Raw genomic sequence first — 26,058 nt, forward strand, 5'->3', positions numbered from 1 at the left:
ATTGAAAGAAACTAGTTACAAAAAGACAAATACTATATGATTCTACTTACACGAAATACCTAGAGTAGTCAAATTCATAAATAAAGTAGAATGGTGTTTGCTAGGGCTTGAGAAAAGGGGGAATCAGTAGTTACTGTTCAATGGGTATGGAGTTTGCAAGATGAAGAGAGTTCTGGAGATGGATGGTGGTGATAGTTTCACAACAAATTGAAAAAAGAAAATGTCTTTGTAGAACCCTCCTTTTTATAAACAGGAAGATTTTAGTGTTAAAACATTTTTTGTATAAGTTGCTAGGTACCAGTTAACATTTGGTCTGACATAGTGCAGAGTCAATAAATTTTTAAAGATTTTTACTGTTATTTTTAAAATACAGATATAATTCATATACCATAAAAACCTTTGAAAAGTGTACAGTTCATTGTGTTAGTATATTCACAAAACTGAGCAGCTATAATTCTGAACAATTTTCATCACCCCAAAAGAAACCATGTATCCTTTAGTAGTTATTTCCCCATCGTTTATTCCTCCAGCCCCTCATAACCACTAATCTATCTATGGATTTGCCTATGCTAGACATTTCCTATAAATGGAATCATACGATATGTGGCCTTTAGCATCTGGCTTTCTTCACTCAACACACTATTTCAGGGTTTATACATGACAGAGTATTTATCAGTACTTCATTTCTTTTTAAGGCCAAACAATGTTCTATTGTTTGGTTGTAACACATTTTGTTTATTCATTATTCCATTGATGGACTTTAAGTTGTTTCCACCTTTTGGCTATTATGGATAATGCTGCTATGAACATTCTTTTACAAGTTTTTGTGTTGATGTGCTTTGAATTCTCATGTCTGTGCCTGGGAGTGAAATTGCTGGATCATATGTTTAATATTTGAGTAACTGACAAACTGTTTTACAGAGATACAGCACTATTTTTCATTCCCACCAACCATGGAAGAGGGTTCCTATTGCTCTGCATTGTTGTCAGGACTGTTTATTGTCTCTTTTTAATTGTAACCATATTAGCAGGTGTGAAATGGTATCTTGGTTTGATTTATATTTCTCCAGTGAGTAATGATGTTAATCCATTCGTATATCCATTTGTATATCTTAGGTACTTCTCCATTTGTATATTTCATTTGGAGAAATGTCTCTTTAAATCCTTAGCCCATCTTTAAAGTGGGTGGTTTGTTTTAACTGTTGAGTTGTGTTTCATATATTCTAGATACAAGTCTCTTGTCAGATGATTTGCAGATATTTTCTTCTGTGAGTTTTCACTTTTGATGTGTTCATTGCACAAAAATTTTGTTTTGAATACAGTAAGTTTTATCTTCTAATTTTGTTCCTTTTGCTTTTGTGTCATATCCTAAGATACTGCTTAACCAAAGGTCATGAAAAATTTGCTCCTTTTGCTTCCTTCTAGGAGTTTTATTGTATGAGCTCTCACATTTAATCCTATGATGCACTTTGAGTTAATTTTGTATATGATGGGACATGTAGGGGTCCAAATTCATGCTTTTGCATTTTGTCCCAACATCATTAGTCATTAATCATTAAAAGACTATTTATTCCCCATCATGTGTTTTAAAATAGAAGTGAATATAATTTGAAAATGGGAATGTACTTGTTTTTAAAATTTTGGTGGTTGATTAAGTGGTATTTTCTCCTTCTTTATGCTGTTCTTTATTCTCAAAATACCCATAACAGAACTTTGGTACCAAAAATATATATGTCCAGAGTAATAGTGATTATTTCTGAAGGATGGGAATAGGGGAAGGGGAAATGATGATTTCATTTGTTACTTTAATACTTTCAAAATGTATTATGAGGTTTGTTTGCTTTTTAATTTTAGAAAAGTAGAAAATTACTCTTTCTCTCTTGATTGTGGTGATTTACTTAAATTATTATAGCAGCTTTGAGAGCAGGGCCAAAAGTGTGTTGTTTAATTATAGTGTTTTGTGTTTTTTTAGGAGTGTTTTTTAAGAATGCTTTCTGTTGCTGAGTGATAGTTCGCAAACTCAAAGGGTCTATTACAGGAGAGGGAAGGGGGAAGGAAACTAACACTCAATTAGTGCCTACTGTTGACCCTATGCTTTCATATACATATTAATCCTTACATCTTTACAGATAAGAACAATGAATACTAGGTATGAGTGACTTGCCACCATGACATGGCTTAGTAATTGGTTAAAAGCGAGAATTAGAACAGGGTTGCCTCACTCCACAGTGTAGGTTTTCTGTGTGCTTCTCTCTCCTGACTAGTACATAGTAAGCAATTCATTGAATGCTTGGATAAGCATGTGTCCATATAGATGGTTGAGTGATATAAGTGGAGGAACCCAGGTGGAGAAATACATACTGAAAAGATTAATAATGGAACCTATAAGATGACTTGAGGGAACTAGGACTTTTGAAATTGGTGAAAGCAAGTATTTAATTGTATTTGTCATGGTTTTCAAAGCAGGTTAGGCATTATTCTTTTCTTTGCCTATGGGAGATTTTAAACTTGGTTCCAAAAATTTGGCCAAGTGCCATAAAAGGACAAAATAAGGGAAATACTGTGAGTTCACTTCAGTAAAGGATGAAGAGGATTTCTTCATTTATTTAGTAAATATACATTACCTTCCTATGATGTCCTAGGTTTTGCTCTAGGTTTGGGGATAGAGCAGTAACTTAGTTTTCTTTTCTCTGCTTTCCCTTTTACTGAATTGAAAAGTTTCTTCTCAAAACTTAAGACTTCATAGCAAATTAGAAACTTTTAATGGTAATATTCTGTATCTGGTGCCTTTAGGATTGATTTTTAAGCCACTGGGCCAGTTGAATGTGAAAGGCTTAATAATTTCTATCGCAAGATTCCTGGTTTGGGGTAAAATTTGTGAGTCCTATATTTGTTATTTCATGAGTTCTGTCTAACCTTTTGAGTATACTGGTGGCTTACTGTCATCCTGTGACTCCAGTTCTTGCTCTCAGGTGAGGCTTTTGGATCAGGTAAAAAGTACTACCTGCCCTTTCTGTTGGACTTGGTATTTTTAAAGATTTTTCAGACCTTTAGATAAATATAGATCTAAACAATCAGACTTGCCCTTAATTTAAGGAACTGAAGGCTAGTGTTTACTTTGCGTGTGTGGGAGCAGTGTTCTTCCGAAGTCAAGTCAGGAGTCAGGAAATGTGAATTCTGTATCTGGATAGCTTTTTGTACCTAGGACGTATCACTAAGTGGCCTCAGCTGCAGTTAGCCATGTTGCACTTCTGAGGGCAGCTGGAGAGGCTTGGGAGCTAATTGTAACACACTTAGTTACCTTTTCATCTGGATTTTTCCACTGAAGGATGAATCATTCTTGTGAAACAGTTCTCAAAACAGGAAGATGAAAGCCACGTCAGATTGTTTTAAGTGCACACTGAAAACTTAACCACAATTGTTTGTATTGGTGGTGGGGGGGGGGTAGATGTGGTGAATTCACCTTTTTTTTCCAATACATATTGAGTATCTGCTATATTATAAAAATTTTTTGCTGGGCTTGGAGGATAACATGCTATAGTTTAAGCTTTGACTAAGGATGCCAAGTCAGATGTATAAGTAGTCTGTGATAAATACAGAGCAGAATAAGTATACATCCTAAAAAATCTTGTAATAAGCTTCTAAGATTTAGAGAAAGGGGGAAATGATATCTGGAAATGTTTTAGAGAATACTTTAGCATGAAATACTATTTTGACTATCATATATTGAGAGGGGATGAGGTTGGGTAGAGAATAAGTAAGAGTAAAAAGGGGATTGAAGTAAACCAAGGGAATAAGTGTGAACAGAAGCTTAGAAGAAGAGATAAGCCTAGTGTTTTGGAAGAATGGTTTGACACTCTTACTGTGTAGTATCTGCTTTCTATCCCTCTGTTATACTATACTCCAGCTATGCTGTATAACCCCACCCAAATAACAAAACAAGTATTCAAGAGTAGTATTTTAATCTGGAAATAATTGAAGAATTATGATTGTTTTATTTATTTTTATTTTGGTATTATTAATCTACAATTACATGAGGAACATTATGTTTACTAGACTCCCCCCATCACCAAGTTCCTCCCACATACTCCATTATAGTCACTGTCCTTCAGCGTAGTAAGATGTTGTAGACTCACTACTCGTCTTCTCTGTGTTGCACAGCCCGCCCCATGCGTGCCCCCCCCACATTATACATGCTAATCGTAATACCCCCTTTCTTTTTCCCCAGCCTTATCCCTCCCCTCCCTCCCATTCTCCCCAGTCCCTTTCCCTTTGGTAACTGTTAGTCCATTCTTTGGTTCTGTGATTCTGCTGCTGTTTTGTTCCTTCAGTTTTCCTTTGTTCTTATACTCCACATATGAGTGAAATCATTTGGTACTTGTCTTTCTCCTCCTGGCTTATTTCACTGAGCATAATACCTTCTAGCTTCATCCATGTTGTTGCAAATGGTAGGATTTGTTTACTTCTTATAGCTGAATAATATTCCATTGTGTATATATACCACATCTTCTTTATCCACTCATCTACTGATGGACACGTAGGTTGCTTTCATTTCTTGGCTATTGTGAATAGTGCTGCAGTAAACATAGGGGTGCATATGTCTTTTTCAAACTGGACTCTTGCATTCTTAGGGTAAATTCCTAGGAGTGGAATTCCTGGGTCAAATGGTATTTCTATTTTGAGTTTTTTGAGGAACCTCCATACTGCTTTCCATAGTGGTTGAACTAATTTACATTCCCACCAGCAGTGTAGGTGGGTTCCCCTTTCTCTACATCCTCACCAACATTTGTTGTTGTTTGTCTTTTGGATGGTCGCCATCCTTACTGATGTGAGGTGATATCTCATTGTGGTTTTAGTTTGCATTTCTCTGATGACTAGTGATGTGGAGCATCTTTTCATGTGTCTGTTGGCCATCTGAATTTCTTCTTTGGAGAACTGTTCAGCTCCTCTGATCATTTTTTGATTGGATTATTTGCTTTTTGTTTCTTGAGGTGTGTGAGCTCTTTATATATTTTGGATGTCAACCTTTTATCAGATCTGTCATTTACGAATATATTCTCCCATACTGTAGGATGCCTTTTTGTTCTATTGGTGGTGTCCTTTGCTGTACAGAAGCTTTTCAGCTTGATGTAGTCCCACTTGTTCATTTTTGCTTTTGTTTCCCTTGCCCGGGGAGATATGTTCATGAAGAAGTTGCTCATGTTTATGTCCAAGAGATTTTTGCCTATGTTTTTTTCTAAGAGTTTTATGGTTTCATGACTTACATTCAGGTCTTTGATCCATTTCGAATTTACTTTTGTGTATGGGGTTAGACAGTGATCCAGTTTCATTCTCTTACATATAGCTGTCCAGTTTTGCCAACACCAGCTGTTGAAGAGGCTGTCATTTCCTCACTGTATGTCCATGGCTCCTTTATCATTATTAATTGATTATATATGTTTGAATTATGATTGTTTTTTAAATTTAAGTTCTGTGTTGTTTGTGGGACTAAACTCCCAGCCCAGAAAATAAAAGTGATCATGACAAATTAAACCTTGAACAGTTTGCTTCGTTTTTTAATATACACTGATTCTAGGAAATACTGTGTTTTGTCATAATTTGGTCCATAATGGCAGTTAAATTGCACTTGTGTTTTTGCCTTCTAGGTCATTAGTGCTTTGACCTTGTGGTTTCTTGTCAAGGTTTTATTTAATTTTGAGCTCTGGATGGAAAGATACTATGTAAATTTTTAAAAACATTTATCTTCCCTTCCCTTTTTGGCTTTTCCTAAATCTTCATGGAAGTTTCTGGGAACAGAGAACCTGAAGTGGGTTAGGGAAGGGAAATTCCCACAAATTCGGTTGATAAAGGTCAGTAAGAAGTGAGAAGGTATTGGCCTTTGCGCAACCCCAAAGTTACTTAGTGCATTTATGTCGCATGCTTTACAGTTAAGGACTTCAGTTTAAGTGTGAGTGCTGATACTGCCAAATTTCTACTTTCTGTGGATCATTTCAGTCCTCAGAATTTCTAGGGGAAATTTTTAATTTTAGCAGGAGGAGGCAGAGACTTGGTTTGTGAAGGATGATTATGGGTATGTAAACATACAAGTATATATGTAAGATAAAATTTAAACTTTGTGATGCACTCAGTAACTGTCAGGTTTCAAAAATGAAAGTTTTGATCACAGAAAGGTACGTTAGTCTATGTAGTGTAGAGAAGAAAGTAATAACTTTATTTAAAGAATGTTTAAATTAGGAGCTCTCATCTTGAAATTGGAGTCTTTGACGTGAAGACTACTGTGGATTCTTTTTTTCTCCTAATTGACTGATGCATAGGTTTATGACTCAGAAGAGCAAGCAGCACCCAACTTCTCACTGGTGAACAACTATTGAGTCTCATAGAATGTGTGTGTGATAAGTGATTTTTCACATATGAACACTTGATGCCTACTCAGTTGTGTGTAAATATTTTTATAGCTTCCCAGACTAATGTATGAGATTCTCAAGATGATGAAATTTTGTTAAATTCAAGCAGACGTCTTAAGAAATGCAAGTGTTGAGTAGAGCCTAGTTTGCCTTAGCCCTTGGGAGAATTGTTGAGTCACTGTTTTGGTAGACTTGGGCCTGACTTTATTTAGCATTTGTGAGACATTTTAAGATAACAATACATAGTTTAGGAAAAAAATCTTTAATTCTTAAAGTCCATTGGTATGCCTTTAATCTTCTAGAATGTCTGAGTCAACCCCTGTGACCTTGACTATATCTCAATACTCTGGATAAAATCCAGAGGTTCCTCTTGGGCTGGTGTTAGCCAGCTGCCCTGTCCCCTGCTCCTACTTCACCACCTTGTCTTACTGTAGAAAATTCCAGCTTACATTACAAGTGGAAAGAAGAGTGCCATAAACTCCCATGTGTGTATCACCTGGCTACAACAGACATAAACTCTTAGTAGTTATTCTAGTTTTATCTAGACCTTGCTCCGACACACACACCAGCGTACATATACATACACTTTGATTATTCTGAAGCCAATTCTATTTAACGTATTTCTTCTGTAAATATTTCAGAATCTATCTCTAAAAGATAGTAGCTCTTCTGCTGCCCCACCCCTCCCCCCCGTCTTTTTATTTTTAAAACTGTTCCTGTGTGTGTTGGAAAAGATGCAAAGGAATGAGGTAAAGACTGTATAGTGGGACAGAAGAGTAGAAATGAGGTCCACCTGATGGTTGACTTTCAGAAGAGAAGAGGATTGGGTAGACCCAAAACCATAAAGGGGATACCACCTAGAATTCATTTAATTATTAGAAGATGGCACATTTCCCTGGGCAATCCCTGTCCCAAGGCCTCTCTATGTGGATTTTCTGAGCCCCCTCCTCTCCCTGCCCTTTGGATGTTGAAGTGCCTCCAGGTTTCATTTTCAGCTCCCTCCCTACCCTTGCCTTTATCTGAACCCTTCCTAAGTGATCTTCAGTCCTGTCGCTTAAGTATCATACATATATCAAGACTTCCAAATTTATATCACCAGCCCAGCTTTATCCCCTTTCTGAAGCTCTGACTTATATCCAATAATTTGTCTTAAGTATTTCAAATTTAATGTATTTAAAATGGAGTTATTGATTCCCCTTGCTAAAATCCAGCTTACTCCACTCTGATCAACTCCGTTCTCACCACACCTGGTGCTGCCCCACCTCCACACCTTGCCAGCCATTACAGTATATAATAAAGTCTATGGAGTGTATCTTTTTCTTAGTCCAGGCTGCTGTAACAAAATACCATAGACTGGGTGGCTATAAACAATAGAAATTTCAAACAGTTCTGGAGGCTCTCCATCAGAGATCAGGATGCCAGTTCAGTCGGAAGCTGACTGGGGTCCTCTTCTGGGCTGCATGCTTCATACTTCTCATAGGAAAGAGAGCTGGAGAGCTTGTGGTGGTGGTGGGGAGGGGGGGGTGTCTCCCCTTAGAAGGGCACTAATCCCAGTCATAAGGGCTCCACCCTCATGATCTAATTACCTGCCAGAGGCCTCACTTAATACCATCACACTGAGGTTAGGATTTCAGTATATGAATTTGGTGGGGCGTAAACATTCAGTCCTTAACAACCTTGATAACTGTTTGATCACTCCTACTTTCAGTCTTCTACAAGACTTTTCTGGTTGTCTCCAGAATATATCTTGAATCTACTGACTTGACCTCTGTAGCCACCTTCATCTCTCTTGGAACCACTGCAATAATCTTCTAACTGGTCTCCTTGTATTTTTTCTCTTCCTAAGTCTGTTCTTCATATTGCAGCTGAAGTAGTCATTTAAAAATCTATCATGCTACTTACTTGCTTTAAAAACCTTTAATGAGTTTCCTATTGCTTTTATGATAAAACCTAAATGTCTCACCGTAGCCTTTAAGACCTTACATGCCATTGTTCTGGATTGTTTTTCATCCTCTGCCTTGTGCTCTAGCCTCCTTATCTTGAACCAGTCATAATCATTCCTTTCTCAGAGCTCTTGCCCTTACCTGTTCCCTGTTAACACTTTTTTTCTCAGCTCTTGGCATGACTATCTTAGTCTCTTCCTTAGGAAAGAGGAAGTATATTATCATGAGCTTAAAATATGCCAGTGGTTCCTTTCTTTACCACTTTTTCCAAGATGGCTTTCCCCAATTTGTCCCATCATCCATTTTTCGTCATGGCACCAACCATAAGTTATAAATACGCTGTATGTATTGATTTCATTGTTTTGTCTCTGAACCTCAGTTTCCCTTCTGTTAAATGGGACCTGGCAGGGTTAGGAGGACAGAACAGATGTAAAGTAGCCAGCATAGTATCTGGCATATAATGAATCCTAAACAGATGGTCTCAGTTACTGTTACTTGGCATGAGTCACTTAATCTTTTCAGGTTTGTCTTTCTTTATGTGTAAGAGGTTTGACTAGAAAGTAGTAGTTCTCCAACTTTGGTGCTTGTCAGAATCACCTGGAGGGCTATTAAAACACAGGTTGCTGGACCCAAGATTGGGTTTATGCTTTGGTGGGTCCTTGGCAGAGCCCTTGAATGCAAGTTTCTAGAAAGTTTCCAGGTGATGCCAGTGCTGCTGGGCTGAGAGTCCTGCCTGGAGAACCTCTAGGACTTCTGTCATCAAATAATACTGTCAATAGAAGGATTTTACTGTTGTGTGTCTAACAGTAATGATAGTGATTGCCAGTATTTGAAACTATGTGCCAGATATTGTGCAAAGCACTTTATACTTATAGCATTTGGTTCTAATGATGATTGGAAGGTACTATCCTCTTTCAACGATATTATCCTCAGTCAGGTAAATTGTTGAAGTTAAAAGGCTAGTAACTTACAAAGTTGAGACTGCCCTGATCTGCATGCATAGACAAACCACCTTTCTCTTGACCAAATGAGTGGTTTCCAACCTTGGCTTCTCAAGTTTTTAGGACTCCCACATACAGTTTTACTTCTTAACTATTTGACTTACCAACAAATTTTTCTGTTGCTGTGTCTGAGATTCCAGGCTGGGAACTGTTGCCAAGACTTAAGTTTGTTTTGCTTGATTTTAACCCTTTGTTCTATTGCTCTCTTGCTTTATCTCCTCAATTAAATCTATTAGCTTCTTGAGAATATGGACCTTGTCTTTTGATTGTTGTATAGTGCTCAGCAGAATGTTGTTCACGTTGTAATGGTTCAGATGGTGAAGGTGATGGATTGTCATTGTAATCCTTTTGGCAGGTACCTATTAGGCACACAGGTTTAATGCATAGGTGTCACCAGTTGATTTGGAATCTGAAATGAAAAGTCCTATGTTCTGATTTTCTGACTTGCAGATATCAGACATATAAGGGAAATTGTGTAGATCCTTTAAGCCAAATACTATGCCTTAAAATGCTTCCCATATTTTATTTGTATTCCTATCCACTTGTGGTTTGAAAAATCAGTTTATTGTAGAAGGGGCTGAATCAGTGTAAAAACCAGACTAAGGTTTCCTTCTTTTTTATCATCGATCACAGTAGGAATTTTGTCATTCTCTGATATTTAAAAATAAAACTGGTGGCAGTTTGAACACCTATAATGGGGTGAAGATCAACTTATACTTCTAAAATATACTAGGACATAGGGTTTTAGGATGTAATTGAAAAAGAAACTATGGCAGCCATCTTCATGTGTTCAGGAGGATGGGAAGGTATGCTTTTTTACTAAGGTTTTGCTTTACTCTTACACTCTTTCTTAATGAGGACACTCTTTCTTACACTCTTTGCCACTGAGGACTGGAAATTTCACTGCCCTGTACTCTAGTGATACAATGAATGCACAGACTCTTTGTTCGTAGTGGGCTGTTGATGAGTGATGAGGGAGAGACAAACTGGGACTATTTTATATTCTCTAGAAGTATTTCTTTGGCTGGAAACACATTTAACTATGCAGCAGTTATTGCTGTTCGTATTATAGGAAAAAGACATCTTGATTGATTCTAGTTTTGTTGTTGTGGCAGTGCAATTAAAAAATGAAAGTTCTAGGAAAGAATATGGGTGGGGTTAGCCAGGGCTTTTACTTTTTAAGTTGTGTTATTTTGGGAATTTTTTAAAGGATTATTTAAGAATTTAAAATTTTAAGTTCTTAACCTAAGCTGTTTAAGTGTGTATGAAACAGAACCTTTTGCCGTTGAGCCTAGTCATTTTACTTGTCCAAAATGCCCACTGTGAGCCATATGTTAATACGAGGACTCAGTTGACTCAAAAAATGTTGGGTCCTTAAGTCCTTCTACTTTAATTTTTATTACTGTAGGTTGGTGGCTAGCAACTTGGGCTGCTAAATGGAATCACCTGGAAAGCATCTAAGAAAAACTTCCAGGCCCTTCCTCCATTAAGTTTTTTATTTTTTTTATTTTTTATTTTGGTATCATTAATCTACAATTACATGAGGAACATTATATTTACTAGACTCCCCCCACCCCATTAAGTTTTGATTTAATTGATGGGGATGTGTGTGTGTGTGTGTGTGTTGGGGTTGAGGGGGGTTTCTCCAGCATTCATGTTTTTAAACCTTCCCAGATAATTCTAATGTGTGGCCAGCAGGAAGGAATAGTGCCCTAAGTTCTGTTTTTAGACTCCAGTAAATTTCTTAGAGGAAAATAGGTGTGAGTTGTATGTGTCTGTCTCTCTCTCTTATACACACACAACCTTCTGTAGATCCTACAGAGGGAAATTAAGAATGTCACATCTGAATCTCACTTAAAACATAGAAATTTAATCCTGGAATGCTGCAGATGAATAGAGTAGATATTGAGTTATTTTTTAAATGATTTCCATTCTCAACCCTTTAACAGATTTTGTCTGCTAATGTTACTTTGTCTCTGTTTAAAAAAAAAACATTCAGCGTACTTTGGTTTATGACCGATGTACCAGGTTTCTGATATCACAGGACTCCAAGGACCTCTAGTTCTACTTGGCGAAGCAGGTCTGTCAATTTAAGTAATCCTGTCAGGTGGTGTAGCCGGTCTTGTAACTCAAAAAAAAAAACCACAGTTGCTCAGATAGTATGATTTATTTAACTAGATGAGCTGTTTTTATACGTAGTCCATTTTCAGACAGACAGGTGGTGCTTTGAGGTGAGTTTGCAAGTTCAGTGAAACATGGGTCTCTGGGTTTTTTTAGTTGAGAATCTTTTAATGTCCTCCTCATTCTTCTCCCAAGGTGCTTAATTTCCATGTCTGGTACCCTACCAGTATTTGCCAGTGAAACTGAATGCTTGTATTTTTATTTTTTTGAGAAATAGGCTATTCATTAATTCATTTGTCTAGAACACACTGCACTGTTCTTGTGTTCAAGGACCTCAGTAAGTCAAACATGACCCCTGCATTCATAGTGGTCAGATAACATTTTCATACAGGAGACACAAATACCAGGTTTTTCTCTTTTGTGTCCACGTTCATTCCATTGGCAGATCTTGTTGGGTTCACCTTCAGAATACATTCTGACTGTAAATAACCATCCCCCATTTCAAATGTTACCACCCTAGTCCAAGCTACTGTCATCTTTTGCTTGGACATCGTTAGCAGCTTCCTAATTTGTCTCCCTGCTTCTGTTATTGATCACCTACAGTGTGTTCACACAATAGCCACAGCAAACTTAAAAATGTAGTGGTGCCCCTGCTCAAATTTCTTCAAAGACTTAATGTCACACTTAAACTAAAAGTCAACCCTTTATCATGGGCTGCCTTGCCCTGTAGGATCCAAGTCTGTCTGCTTCTGTTTACCTGTTTGGTGCATTTTATTGCTTTTCCCTTGGCTCACTGTGTTCCATCCACACTGGTCATCTTACCCTTACTTGGCAGACTAGGAGGGGCATTCCTGCCTGTTCATTTACTATTCCCTGTGCCTGGAAAGCTTTTCCAGAGATGTGTCACCTTGGTTCTTCCTCCTGGTCAGATCTCTGCCACTTTTTAAAGAGGTGTACTTGACCAACAGCTGTAAAAGGATAACTTGACAATACAGTGACATTTTCACGCGCACACACACACACACAGACACACACACACACACACACACAACACCACTCACTCACTCACTCACTCTTGCCTGTTCATTTATTGTCTTTCTCCACCTCTGGAATGTCAATGGGGATTTCCTCCTGTTAACTACAGCAAAATTATTTTGAAAATTGGGCTTCCAAAAAAATGGTTGTGAATCTGATTACGATGAACATAGCAAAGGACAAATAGAGTTTTGTGAGAGGGGCTACCAGAGAATTTGCCTTTGGTCTCTTAGTGCAGGCAGAGCATAAAAGAGCAATGACAAGCTTTGAGCCTGGTTTCTAGAGATGCTCATACCTGGCAGGAGCCAGATCAGGCAGGACCTTTTGGTCCTTGTTAAGAATTAGGGAAAGGCGCGCTCGCGCGTGCGTGCGTGTGTGTGTGTGTGTGTGTGTGTGTATCTTTGATGTAGGTACTGTGGTGTTTTCAATTTATAGTTCGATAAGGGGGTGAACTCTTCACAGGTACTTCAACTAGTAACTGGCTTGAGAAATGCCTTACACTGGGGAATGTACAGAGATGCTGTCTGTGTTCAGTCATCAGCATTTTACTTTGTCTAGCTATTATGCTATTTCAAAGGTTAGGAACACAAATTTTATAGCTCATTTTGTGTTTTGTTTTGTTTTTTTTCCTTTCAGTGCCCCCATTATTGGGAAAGGAAGATTCTTGGCAGGAACACAGAATAGAATTCCTTTTCAGAAAGTCTGGTTACTCTGAGCTGTGATTGACCTTCTTAATACTTACAGGAGCTGTGAGGAGTGAAAATAACCTTTTGAACTCTCTGGGGAACGTGGTGGTGTTCCATAAAAGACATTTTTAAAGATACAGTTCTTGCTGGCTCCTGTAATCCTACTATGGATGCAGTCTATGAGTCTGATGAGAGTGTTATAAATTACCTCTTGAATTTCCTGTGGCTTCCCTCTTTTGTCCTTTATTAGCATGATAATCCAGTTGTGTAGATTGCATAGAGGTTAGGTTAATGACCATAACCAATATTTGAAGAAAAGATTCCATATTGGTTGGACAGTTTTTGTTGAGCAGTACAGCCAGAAATATCTTTGCATTGCTTCTTCTATTTACCAAACAAAGGAGATAAATATCCAGGCTATTTATTTACTTGTTTTTGGGATACTCAAATATCTTGGAGGAAAGGACTGTGGAATGTGAAAGCCTCAAATTGATTTAATTCGAAGTTAAGGAAAAATAAAACAATTCTTCTTAGGTAAATATTTTCAGATTTTAAGCCCTTTTTCCTTTATTTTGCTAAAACATTCTACTGATAGGATTCCTTGACATTGTGCAGAACCCAATGTTCTTTATATAATTTGTCACAAGGACTTCAGTTTTCACTAAGAAAAGCAGTGTGGTCTAGTGGAAAGAATGTGGATTTCATTTTTAAAAGCAGCTTTATTGAGGTATATTTTAGAATGCAGACATCTTTTGAGTCAGACCTGAGTTTGAATTCCTGCTGGCACTGATTAGCTGTGTGACTTTGTTCAAATTGCTTATTAGTTCCTAATAGCCTTTGGATACAGTATTTCCTTTGTTAGGTTGTTAAGATTAGAAAATGATGTCAGAAACCAGGCCCTTCAGGTTTGAAGAAGTGGTAGTTATTTTTAATATTACTAATAATAGTGTGTAGTATACTCATCACTTTCTGTTCTTGGGATTTTAAAGCATGGGAACTGAAGTGAAATGGACAGTAGAGATGGCAACATCTGATACTACCAAACACAAAACACACATATTGCTCTGAAAGGCTGAAATTGTTGGTTCAACTGTATTATTCTTTAACTTATCTTTCCCTAGTCAGGGCACACTTGTATGAGTTAGTATTATTGTGTTAATGAGCAGGGTTTCCTTATTTTGCCCATTTTATGAGTTTTCCACTGAATGTAGCTGTTGGTGCAGAGAATAAAGAGTAGCCAGATGTGTTACTGTATGTATGGAATTGTGTGACTGCTTTCCCCGAGCCCCCAGGGCCTTGGGTGGTACTCCTGTATAGGGAGACGTATTTGCCATCTAGAACTCTAGACTTAGAAGTATTTCTATTCACATTAAAGCTTGATAATATCTAAGTTGATTGATCGGGATGGATTAATTCTCTGTTTCTAACTGTCTTTGTAGTTAATGGGAGATCCCTCCCCCCATTATTTCTCAGCCAATTAATCTTGCACCACTTTTGTTATATGATTAGAAATGTTTTGTATTTCACAATGTGCATACCTGTTTATCTTTAAGAGCTATAGCTAACTGCATCTTTGTCTTTATAATAGCAGCCTAAACGTGTTTTGTGTCCCTTAACCCACAAATTTCTTCCTGTCTGTTAGACTTAGTGGCTATCTAAGGACTAGAAAATAGACTGTCTCAAAAGGGCAGGAGCCCAACCTCTCAGACCCTGGCCACTTTTCTAGTAGAGAAACTTAATGCCTTTAAGAGAGTGAAGGAACTTCTGTGTTTTTCGAATTATTCTCTGAATTGTTTAGAACTGAAACCTTTTCTCTATTAGACTCTAAGTGTTAGCACCTATATTCTGGTTTTAATTTTCTACCAATACCTAATTTTATTACCTTCAGGACCCATTACCCTATTGTTGAATGCCAGGCACTTGGTAGTTCTTGCAGAGAACAAAGCATCAAAATCCCTGCCCATATTTTCTAGTTCAGAGGTCAGGACAATACATAAGTAGAATGTTTATTATATTAAATGGCAATAATTGCTGTGGAGAAAAAGCAGACAAGGAGGATGGGAGTGCAAGGAAAATGGAGGGGATGCAATGTTAAAATAGGGTAGCCTGGCATGGGGGGGTGTTCTATGGGGAAGACACTTTGGGCAGGGGGAACAGCAGGTGCAAAACCCCACAAACAAAACCTGCCTGTAACCGTTAACAGCAAGGGAGCCCCTGTGTAGATTCTGCTATGAAAGGGAAATAGGAAGGAGGTAAAGTCAGAGTGTGGTAAAGAGGGCTGAGGTGGGTGGAGGTAGGTTGTGTGGAAGAAGCTAGTAGATCTTAAAGGATTGTAGCTTTGAGGTAGAAAGCCCATGTCACTTATGAGCAGAGGAGTGACATAAGCTTACCTAGTTTGAAAGAAATACTGACTGCTGTGGATAGAAGCAAGGAAATGAGTTAAACTGGGGGTATTGTAATATCCTAGTGAGAGAGGATGTTGGCTTGGGTCAGGGTGGTGGTATAGTTGGTGAGAAGGGAGGCAGAGCAGGTAAGAATTGCTGATGGGCTGGGTATGTGGGTTGTCAAAGACAGTTTTTTTTGTCTCAGCCAGTAAAAGGAAGGTGGTGTTCTTTAATGAGATGGGGGAAGAGTGGGAAACGTATGTGAGGACGGGGAAAGATTAGGAGTTCAGTTTATATTACCATGATAAAGATTTTGTGAGATGCTAGCATATCACTTTATTTAAAGTTTACCTATTTACATATTTAAAATTTGATATGGATACATTTCATTATACATTTGTCAAAACCCAAAACAAAGAAGAATCCTAATGTAAACTGTGGGCTTTAATTAATAATGTATCAGTTGTCTCGTCAATTGTAACAAATGTACCACACTAAAGCCATATGTTAATCACAGAGGAGATGGGGGGAGGGGTGTAGTATATGGAACTTTGTACTTACTGTTCCATTTTTCTGTAAACCTAAAACTACTCTTTGAGTCTCTCAATTACAAAAAGCAATCATGCCAATATATTATATCATGTTTTCTTTGATCTTGGTCTTTGGTTCATTACCAAAGCCTGTCTTTTTTTTCTTCTTTTGCAGTAGTATGTCAGATTGTCTTTTCCCTCCAGTTCAGATCTGTTTCTAACATAATTTTGTACCAATTAGATGCCTAGAGTAGGCCTCTTTCACATTCTATTTAGTTACTTAGTTCTAGATTCTTACCTTAAGCAATGGTAAATACTGTTGCTCTTCATAGCATTCCTCCAAAAATTTTTTGTCTTGGACGTTGCCAATATATTGCAGCAGTTTTTATAGTTAATGACATGTGGAAGAAGAGAGAACCATATGTGCTAACAGGCTTAAGAACATGATTGCTCTGATTTATAATTTTTTTTTTCTTCTTTTATTCAGTTGCTTATCTCCTCCTTCCCTTTGCTTTGCAGGGTGGTTCACCCATTTGTAGGATGTCTGCTGAGCTTTGTAGAATAGTCTCCATGGTCCCTTCAAGGGATTGTAACCAGCAGGTTGTTGACTTTTCATCTTTATGCCTTTATGTGGAGGCAGATTTTAGGGTGAATTGAGTATCTGTTTTGCATTCTGTGTTTCAAATGCGTGGACTATGTGTTCTATTTTGTGTATCTCTCATGGAGCTGTACAATATTATTAATGCTATTATGATGGAATGTCTGTGCTTCCTTCTCTAATTGAGAAATAGTACTACTCCAAGAATTTTAAGTTCTCTTATATAAAATGTTCTTTAGATGAGTGATTTTCAGCTTTAGGGGCAGCGCAGTGTGTTGGAGGTAGGAACAATGGCATTTGTGGTAATATATAACTTGTCTCTACTTGAAAGTTGCTTGTTATGATGAGAGAATTTATGGCAAGAGTTTATTATGCATGTGCATGTTGGGGAGGAAGGAAAAGAAATAATAGGTCATTTGGGTCTGTCTTTTTCTAATATACATTAAAAAATTCATGCAATATTTTATTAAAAATACTTTTATTGAAACATTTAAAATCACAGGAAGCAAGACAATGAATTACTGTTATTCCCATCACCCTGTTAACTCTTAACACATTAGATGATAGGATGAGGAAGAGAGGAGGTTGTTAATGTTCTAGTGCCTTTACTCTCATGTTAGGGACATGAAACACATGATCTCACTAAATCACTATTCCAACTCTGAAGTTAGGTAGCTTCTCAGATGAAGAAACTGAGGCTCAGGGCAGGAGGGAGAGAAACTTGCCCAGAGTGGCATGTCAGCATTGGAGCAAATATTCCAATTTAGTTGGTCTAGTTTCACCTCTGCTCTCCTTAAAGTGCTGCCTCTTTCACATTTTATTTAAGGTAACAACCTGTTATATTACCTTAAAGATAGTTGCTGGTATCTGACTAGGCAGATATGGCTCTTCAAAAATGTATTGTGTGGAACTGCATGGCTTATATAAATATACTTGAGGAAATTAGGCTGCTTTCATTCAGGCTAAAACACAGGGATTCCCCTCACAAGCAGCTTGGAGGTCTCTTCATTTCAAACAAGTTCATACAGGGTCTCTCAAACTTTGTTCTGTTTTGAGATTGGCAGTCCATAACTGACCCTAGAGTGAAACTTGCTTTGGTGTTCAGATTTTGTTATGTTGGGGTGCTGCTGTGGTTAAAGCATTCTCCACCTGCCCCACCCCAGCCTTATTGAAATATAATTGATGTATACATTGTGTAAGGTTAAAGTGTAATTAAAGATTCTTTTTAAACAGTTAATGGCTCCATGAAAGAGGGGTGTGTTAGAATGCTCTGGTTGCAAAGCTTATACTTTTATACTTAAGAAATGATGCTTTTTAAAGGTTGAACATTGTTTCTCCTTAAAGTTTTTCCCTTCCATCCCTTCCTCTTCTCCCTCAGAAATCAGGAAAGTTCTACATGTGTGTTGGTGTGTTTTAAGTTCTTATCTGTATGTGGACCAGAGAAATGGGTCCAGGAGGTACCTAAGATCTTGAATTCCCTGTTATCTGGCTTTTAACCAAAGGCAATGAGGAGCACAGCATTCTTGGTTGGGGGGAGACTAGAGGCAGAAAGACTAGTTACTTGAGAGATGGTGAAGAATGCCTAAAGGACTTTCAGATCAACTGAAATAAAAAGAAAAGGGACAGATAATGAAATGTAATAGGACTTAATTATTGCAGGAACTTCATGATTTGAGCCTAAGTAGGAAGGTAAGAATTTTGACACTCATTAAGTTTAAAGGAAGAGCTAGTTTGGATGAAAGTTGGAATTTGGATATGTTGAATTTTAGATGATCAAGGCAGTGCAGTGAAATGGTTAAAAGTGAGGACTCTGGAGCCAGATTGCCTTGGTTCAAACATGGAGCCTGTTCTTCTCTGGGCAAATGACTTAATAATCCCTTGATGCCTCAGATTCACCGTTTGCAATATGGGGATAGTCGGCACTGTCTCATAGAGATGTTATACTGATTGCATAATGAAATTCATGTACAATTTGTGTAGCAATGCCCTTAACAAAGGAGGTATTCAACAAGTGTTGCTACTATATATATAGTGTCAGCTGGAGAAAGAAATCAAATTCACAAATTCAGTAGAAAATATTAGGGTGGTAATAATACATTCGTTGGTCATGAAATATTGGAGTTATAAGGTATCTTTTACAACAGTATTTGCAACCCATATTACTTTATACATGAAATGTAGAAGATGTAATTAAAACTTCAGGCATAGATAAAACCAGTTAAAAAGAATGTAGAATTTAAAAAATAGTACTAAGAATTTAATCTAGGATTATTTATAAACTTAATATAGGGCAGTGGTTTTCCACCTTTAATGATTAGGGGGAAAGAGTGCTATGACATCTGCAGTGACTATTGGTTGTTTTATCCATTAGATTCTAATCTCCCCTGCCATTAATGGAATCCCCAATATTGTTTCAGGTATCCTGTTATTGTGTGATTCGTGGGAGGCTGGGTTCCTCTCTGGCTCCAGTGAGGAAGCTTTCATCAGTGTAAGATTCTTGAAGTACCCTCTCTGGACCCAGGCTTGAGCATCACCTGGGAACTTAATAGAAATGTAAATTATGGAACCCCACCTCGATCTACTGAATCAGAAATTCTGGGGATGGGGCCCAACAGTATTTGTTTAGAAAGCCCTATAGGCTTAAAGTTTGACTTCTAGTGTAGGGCTTCCAACTCAGATAACTTAAGATCAGGCATATATAATATAAGGGAATCAAGTCAGTCTTTCAGGATGGGGATGTTCTTGAAACTGTGAGTTATGTGCCACATCTGACGGAATCAGCTGCTGTTCAGCTAATAGTCATTGAGAGACTTGCAAGACCCAGCCAGCATCAGCAGATCTTGTCTTTGTGTATAATAGAAAAAATTTTGATACCCTTATGGAGGCCAGAGAAATTCAGTGACAAGCAAATAAAACCAATTTCAGGAAAGTGACCTAACTTTGTGATCTCTTATGTAGGAGTTTAAAAAATATTGTTGTGAGTAATGCCTACTCCATATCACAGATTATCATCTTAGGTTAAATTTCTAGATTGGACATTTTTTTGGTCATGAGATAAGGACAGTTTTAAGATTTTTGATAAATGTTATATTTTTCTCCAGAATGAAACTGCTGTTTTGTCAACAATGTCAACAATGTTTCATTGTTTCCCTGTTTTTTTCTCTTGAGATTTCAAGACAGGCAGTTCTTTTGCCTAGAAGAAAAGGCCTCTGCAAAGACTTAGTGTTAGCAGGTAAACAACTTGGTCCTGTGTCCATTGTTGCGGTCACAGGTAACCTTAATCTAAAAATGTTAAAGACTTTTTCAATTTGCTAGGCAAAAAGGCACCCTTTAATTTTTTTATTGTTTTGATTTACTAAAGTAGTTTAACCCTTAGTATTTACTGGCCATATTTTTTATATAAACAAATCTTATATAATCATTTGCTTGTCTTTGAATTGGTTTGTACGTACAGATTGTTTTCCTAGCTTTTTATTTGCCTTATAATTTGTATGCTTTTTTGAGTTCTAGAAGTTTTAAATTTGTGGTCAAATCCATCAGTCAAATTCCCTCCCCACACACACAAAAACCCATTGGGATTTTACTTGGGATTAGATTGAATCTATAAACTAATATCCCTTGGTAAAATTTTTGGCTGACTTCCCAGGCATGCAAATAGTTACTACTAAGAACCACTGTGAATAGGATACTCCCTCACCTCCACCATCACCAGTATTCCTTCATTTAATATACATTTATTGAATGCTTACTGCATATGAAAAGACTGTTAGGTTTATGGAGATACGTTATTGAAAAAAAGCAAATAAGAATTCCTGCCCTCTTGATACTGGAGGACCAGAGACAATAAACAAATATATGTTAGAGGATAAATATTACTGAAAACAAAACAGTCTGGGGACGGTGGTAGCAACAGAAGCAGGTTAACTCTTTTCTGTCAAGAAAGGCTGCTTTGGTAAGGTGACCTCGAGGAAGTAAGGGAACATTAACATTGTTCAGTGATATCTGGGAGAAGAAACTGTTGTAAGTCAAATCTGTTCTAAGTCAGAATGAAAGGAGATGACAAATAGCCAGGAACCTTGTAGGTGCTGTGGCTTTTTACTCTGGATTGGATGGGAAGGTTCTGAGAGGAGTGACATGTAGGTGTGAGGCAGGACCGCTCAGGAGGCTGGTGCCATTTCTATGCAGAAATGATGTTTGCTTGGTTGAAGTGGTCAAGAGTGGTCCGAGATTAGATGTATTTTTTTTCTTTTTATTCTTTTATTCATTAAGAAAATTTTTTTAAAATTCATTTTATAGATGTATTTTGAAGGTAGAGCCAAAAGATTTTCTGGTAGATTGAATAAGGTGGTGAGACAAAGAGGGAGTAGTTAAGGATAACAAGGTTTTTAGCTTGAGGAACTGGACTCAAAGAGTATTGTTTTGTATTGTTTTACAGAGGAGGGGAAGAATATCAACACACACTTTTGTAAGGATGTGAGAATTTTAAGTTTGGGGACATTATTTTTTATATTCTGTAGGCCACTTTTGTAGCCTGTACTACGACTCTACTTCTGATAGTTTCCCTGTTTTTTTCTCTTGAGATTTCAAGACAGGCAGTTCTTTTGCCTAGAAGAAAAGGCCTCTGCAAAGACTTAGTGTTAGCAGGTAAACAACTTGGTCCTGTGTCCATTGTTGCCATTTCATTTCCTACTTTCCTCTTTTTAGGTGCTACTGACTGGACTTGATGATATTGATGTTGGTCAGATTTGCTGGCCTGAGGAGGGATTTTCTGATTTGTCACATTGCCTTCCCATTCTAAGTAGTGTTGCTTCTTGGGTGGCCTGATCCAATTGGTTTGTGGTCTTTTCCTTCCTTGCTAGAAGCAGTAAATGAGTACCACTTTCAATCTTTTATCAGCTTCAGCCTCTTCTGGTTGCCAGCTAAATATCCTTGGATATCAAATGGTTTTCTATGTACTTCTGTTTAGCTTTCATTTCGTAATCTGAAATATAATGAAGGAAAGAAAGAAATTCCATTTCTCTTTAAAGGTTAGCTGCAGGGACTGGTAGTAGATGCTTCACTGGCTTTCCTCATGTGACCCTACTTTTCTTTGTTTGATGGTTTGGTTTCCCTCCACACCCCTTAATGCTTCTAAGTTTTGGTTATTGGAAATTTCTCTGAATATTCAGAGATTAATCAGTGTTCTTGGTTTCTAGCTATGTGAAACTTTAAACTTGTTATTTTCATAAGTACTTAAACAGAAGTGAGCAGAATGCAAATTGGACTTCAGTAACTATCTGCTATCTTAAACTAGAACAAGGATTTTTCTTACCCTAAAGATAATGTGGATACTCTGTCCTACCAGTCCTGTCATACCATGTCCTCCCATTTTATGTACTTTTTATGTGCATATATTTATTTCTTTTTTATTGGATTTCTGGGCTCATGACACTGTTGTTACTACTGGTCCATGCATCATGGCTTTATTTTTAAAAAGTGACACTACTGCCCCAACTCTGCAACTGCTGTTACCAAGAACTTACCTACTGTTCTTTATCCTAAATTAATGTTTTTGTTTTTAGTTTTATCAGGTACCTGTCTTTGCCCAAAAAAAATGTATAGGGAAGCCAAAAGATAGAATTTTTTGTTGGAGGGCCAAAAATGCTAAGGTGATCACAAAACATGCACACACAGCTTTTTAAAGTTTCCCTGGGGATCTTTAGGTTACTTTTGATTATTTTTAAAGAGATAGATAGTAAAGTATGCAGTTGTTCAGTTTTGTTAGATGATGATTATTTCTGTTATTTATTGAAGCTTAACAAGCAACCTCAAAATGAATGGCATTGAGACACGGTTCATGTTATTCTCACAGGTTCTGTGGGTCAGAAATCAGGATACATTTGGAATGGCTTGTCTCTTCAAGGACATCTGGGGCCTCAGCTTGGGGAGAGTCAAAGGCTGGGAGCCAGTTAGATGGGATCACTTCCAGAATGCCTTCACTCACATGTGTGGCACTTTGTTAGGGATACTTGGGGGGTTTTGCTCAGCTGGGACCCTTAGCCAAATGTGCCTACACTTGGCCCCTTCAGCATGACAGCGTCAGGGGTCAGACCTCTTAGATGGCATCTTTATATTAAGCAAACAAGGGTGGAAGCTGCCTGTTCATTTATAACCTGGCCTGGGAAGTCTGCTAGATAAAATTCCACCATATCCTATTGACTACAGTGGCCATAAGCCGTCTCAGATTCAAGATGAAGAGATAGAAGTCAAAGAATTTGCAGCCATCTTTTAAAACCACCATAACACAATGTTTTTCAAAGTTGCATGTACCAGTTTACACTTTAAACATATAATTTAAAACATTACATGTTACTATTAATTATTGAGATTATTTTGCCATTAAAAAATATTTTTAAGCACTTTCAGTAGCTACAGACCTACAGATTTTTGTTACATGTGTAAAATAATTCCTTTGTGCCAAGCTGTGAAAGAAAAAAGATGGAACTTTTACTTGCTGTTGGAAAAGTCGTTGAACTTTATTGGAGAATAGAAGTTGTTAGAGGACTATTAATGAAGACTTCTTAATTTAAAGTTGAGATTGCATTGCGCTTAGCAGTGAAGGGGGAGTCACTGGTAGAGGCTGAACGGAAGAGCCACAGATGAATATAGATTTACTCTTCCCTCCTGATATATTTTTAATGCTTTATGCCTTAGTAGAAAAGATTCTAATAATTTAATAGGTTATTTGCCTTTATCAGCATTTCCTTTGAGGAATACAGTAGTTCCCCCCTTATCATTTTCTGTGGTTTGACTTACCTCCTGTCAACCTTGGTTGGAAGCACATGATCCCCATGACTCACTGTCAGAAGGTCACTAGGAGTCTAGTGCTACATCACAATGCCTATGACATTCATTCACCTCATCTCATCACATAGGCACTTTATCATCTCTTTATCATCTCATATCACAAGTACAATGGTGGGTACAGCACGGTTAAGGTATTTTGAGAGAGGGAGAGAGATCACATTCATATAACTTTTACTACAGTAAATTATTGTAATTGTTCTATTAGTTGTTGCCTTTAATCTCTTATTGTGCCTAATTCATAAATTAAACTCCATCGCAAGTGTGTATTTAGAAAAAAAGCACAGCATATATAGGATTTAGTACTCTCTGTGGTTCCAGGCATCCAGTGGAGGTGGATGTGTGCCCCCTACCCTTAAGGAGAGACTACCGATTATGTAACTGGGCTATTTCTAACAAAATTTAAACTACTAAATATTTGATTTTTGTGTGGTAGAAAATCCTCTCATTTGGCAGTTGGGTCTAGTTCTCTGCCGTTAAGTCTTGGCAGATCATTTGCAGTATCTATGAGACTGGCTTTTTGGGTTCCTTTCCTTTCTTCTGTGATTCTATAATTAGTAATGGGAGTTCTAAAAGTAATCAGGAAATGTTCCATGAACCAAACTGTTTCCATTGTATTTTTCAACCCTGACTGTTCCCTCTTGGCTTCAGGACTTGGTAACTTACCCTGGGGGATAACTCACTCTAGCAGTCTTGTGGCATTTGCCTGGTGTCTACAAGCAGCTAAAGTATTTTATAGTCACCCTCTATGATGACTCTAGTGATCTCTGAGGAAACATTAGAAGCTGTGTGTGCATGTTTGCAGTTGCTTTACCATTTCTGCCCATCTATGAAGATATCTATTGTTTGGATTGTTTGGAGCTGTTTGGACTGTTCAAACACACTTTTTGGTGGGAGTGGGAGTGCCCTTCAAATAAACTGTTGTCTCATTTGTAATGTCATAGTGGTCTTTAATTTAGCTTGAAATCACATACAGGTCTTTGAAAAGCTATATATGCCATCCTGTACTACACCTCTAAAATCATCTCTGTCTCTACAGTATATGTTTTCCCAAGGATCCCTGTTTAGTTTTCAGGAGTTGTATAATTGGTGGTTGGCGGATGGGGGTGTGGGGTTGATTATAGAGCTGTTGCTGTTCTCTATACCTTTATACTATTTCCTCTTCTGCAGTAGAAAGAAAGACTTGTCACCTCCTTTTGTTCCTCCAAATAATCTTGCTTGCTTTACTTATAAAAACAGGTGAGTATTGTAAAAGAAAAATTGGAGCACATTTAATTGTGGTCTTTAGTACAAAATTACAGTGAGATGGACCTTTACCTATGTAGGTTCTTTAGAGAGTATCTAAATCAAAAGGAGAGATTGGAAAAGAAAAATTGCTCCAAACGTCTGGACGGAATTGTTCTGTGCAATGAATCTATAACCTTCTGGGAAGAAATGAACATTTTTGTTAAAATGCTGAAGCATTTGATGAACTTTAATGGGATTAAGACTTGTCTTGCTGAAGCTAGTTACCTACTCTGTTGACTTGTCAACTGTTAAGTCAGGAGTCTAATGACTTTTAATCAGGCACTGCTTTCATTTTGTTATCTAGTTTAAAGGGATTTTACATCCCTTTTCCTTTAAAACATTCTTTCAAGAATTATCGAATTGTTAGAGACCTTTTCCCTTGCTTAAAAGATGGTGATGAAATGTTGACATGTGGTCATAACTAAACTGTCTGGGAAAAATTACTATAAACTCTATAAAAAATGTAGAACTCCAGGGGGAACTTAAGATAGTATGTCTGCTTAAGAACATTGGGTAAAATTTTTCTAGCTTTAGTTCAACAAGTTAAGAAATTTGTATCCTCCTTCCCTCTTCAGAAGAATACAGATTTGCGAATACAGTTGTTTTGATACTTAAATCAGTTTGATTCATGTAAATAGACTAGTTTTAAATGTTGAGTTACTTAGGGTCTGTTTCCAAGCTACTTCTCGGTCCAGGGTCTTAATAGTAAACAAATTGGTAAATACATAGTTCACAGTTCAGGAACTCTGGGTAACTTCATAAAAACTAGAGACAGACCCTACTTTGACACACCAGTTATTTCAGTGTGGAATTAATCATCAGTAGGCACCTTGTTGGCAGGAGCATGCTTTCAACTGTGAGCAAAATCTTGGGTCTCCTGTTTATAATGATATTTAGGAGCAAAGATGGTTAGAATTTTAGAGCCAGAAGGACCCTAGTGACCCATTTTGCAAGTGAGGAAACGTGAGTGAGGGTCATACAAGTACGCAATAGGTTGGGAGCTTGATTTCCTCTAATGGTGGAACTCTTTATTGGTTAAGCATAGATATTGCCATTTGGATGGCCAGTGTATATTTTCCTATTGTTCTTATGTTTGCTGCTTGCTTCTAGGTATAAGGCATTAGGTTTAATTTTATATATTTTTATTAAGGAGGAAAACGTCAAACATGGTATTATCAATAAAGTTCTTATTTCTGCGTCAGTAAAATAGTTGTTGAAATTTTAAA

At 37.4% G+C, this 26,058-nt stretch overlaps 1 protein-coding gene across 6 annotated transcripts in view; it reads left to right on the forward strand.

Moving 5' to 3' along the window:
* Nucleotides 1-26,058, forward strand: part of KANSL1 (KAT8 regulatory NSL complex subunit 1) — a 190,823-nt gene that overhangs the window by 71,213 nt on the left and 93,552 nt on the right. The window lies entirely within an intron of this gene.

This window comes from Manis pentadactyla, chromosome 4, assembly GCF_030020395.1.
Source record: "Manis pentadactyla isolate mManPen7 chromosome 4, mManPen7.hap1, whole genome shotgun sequence".
Taxonomy (NCBI): Eukaryota; Metazoa; Chordata; class Mammalia; order Pholidota; family Manidae; genus Manis; species Manis pentadactyla.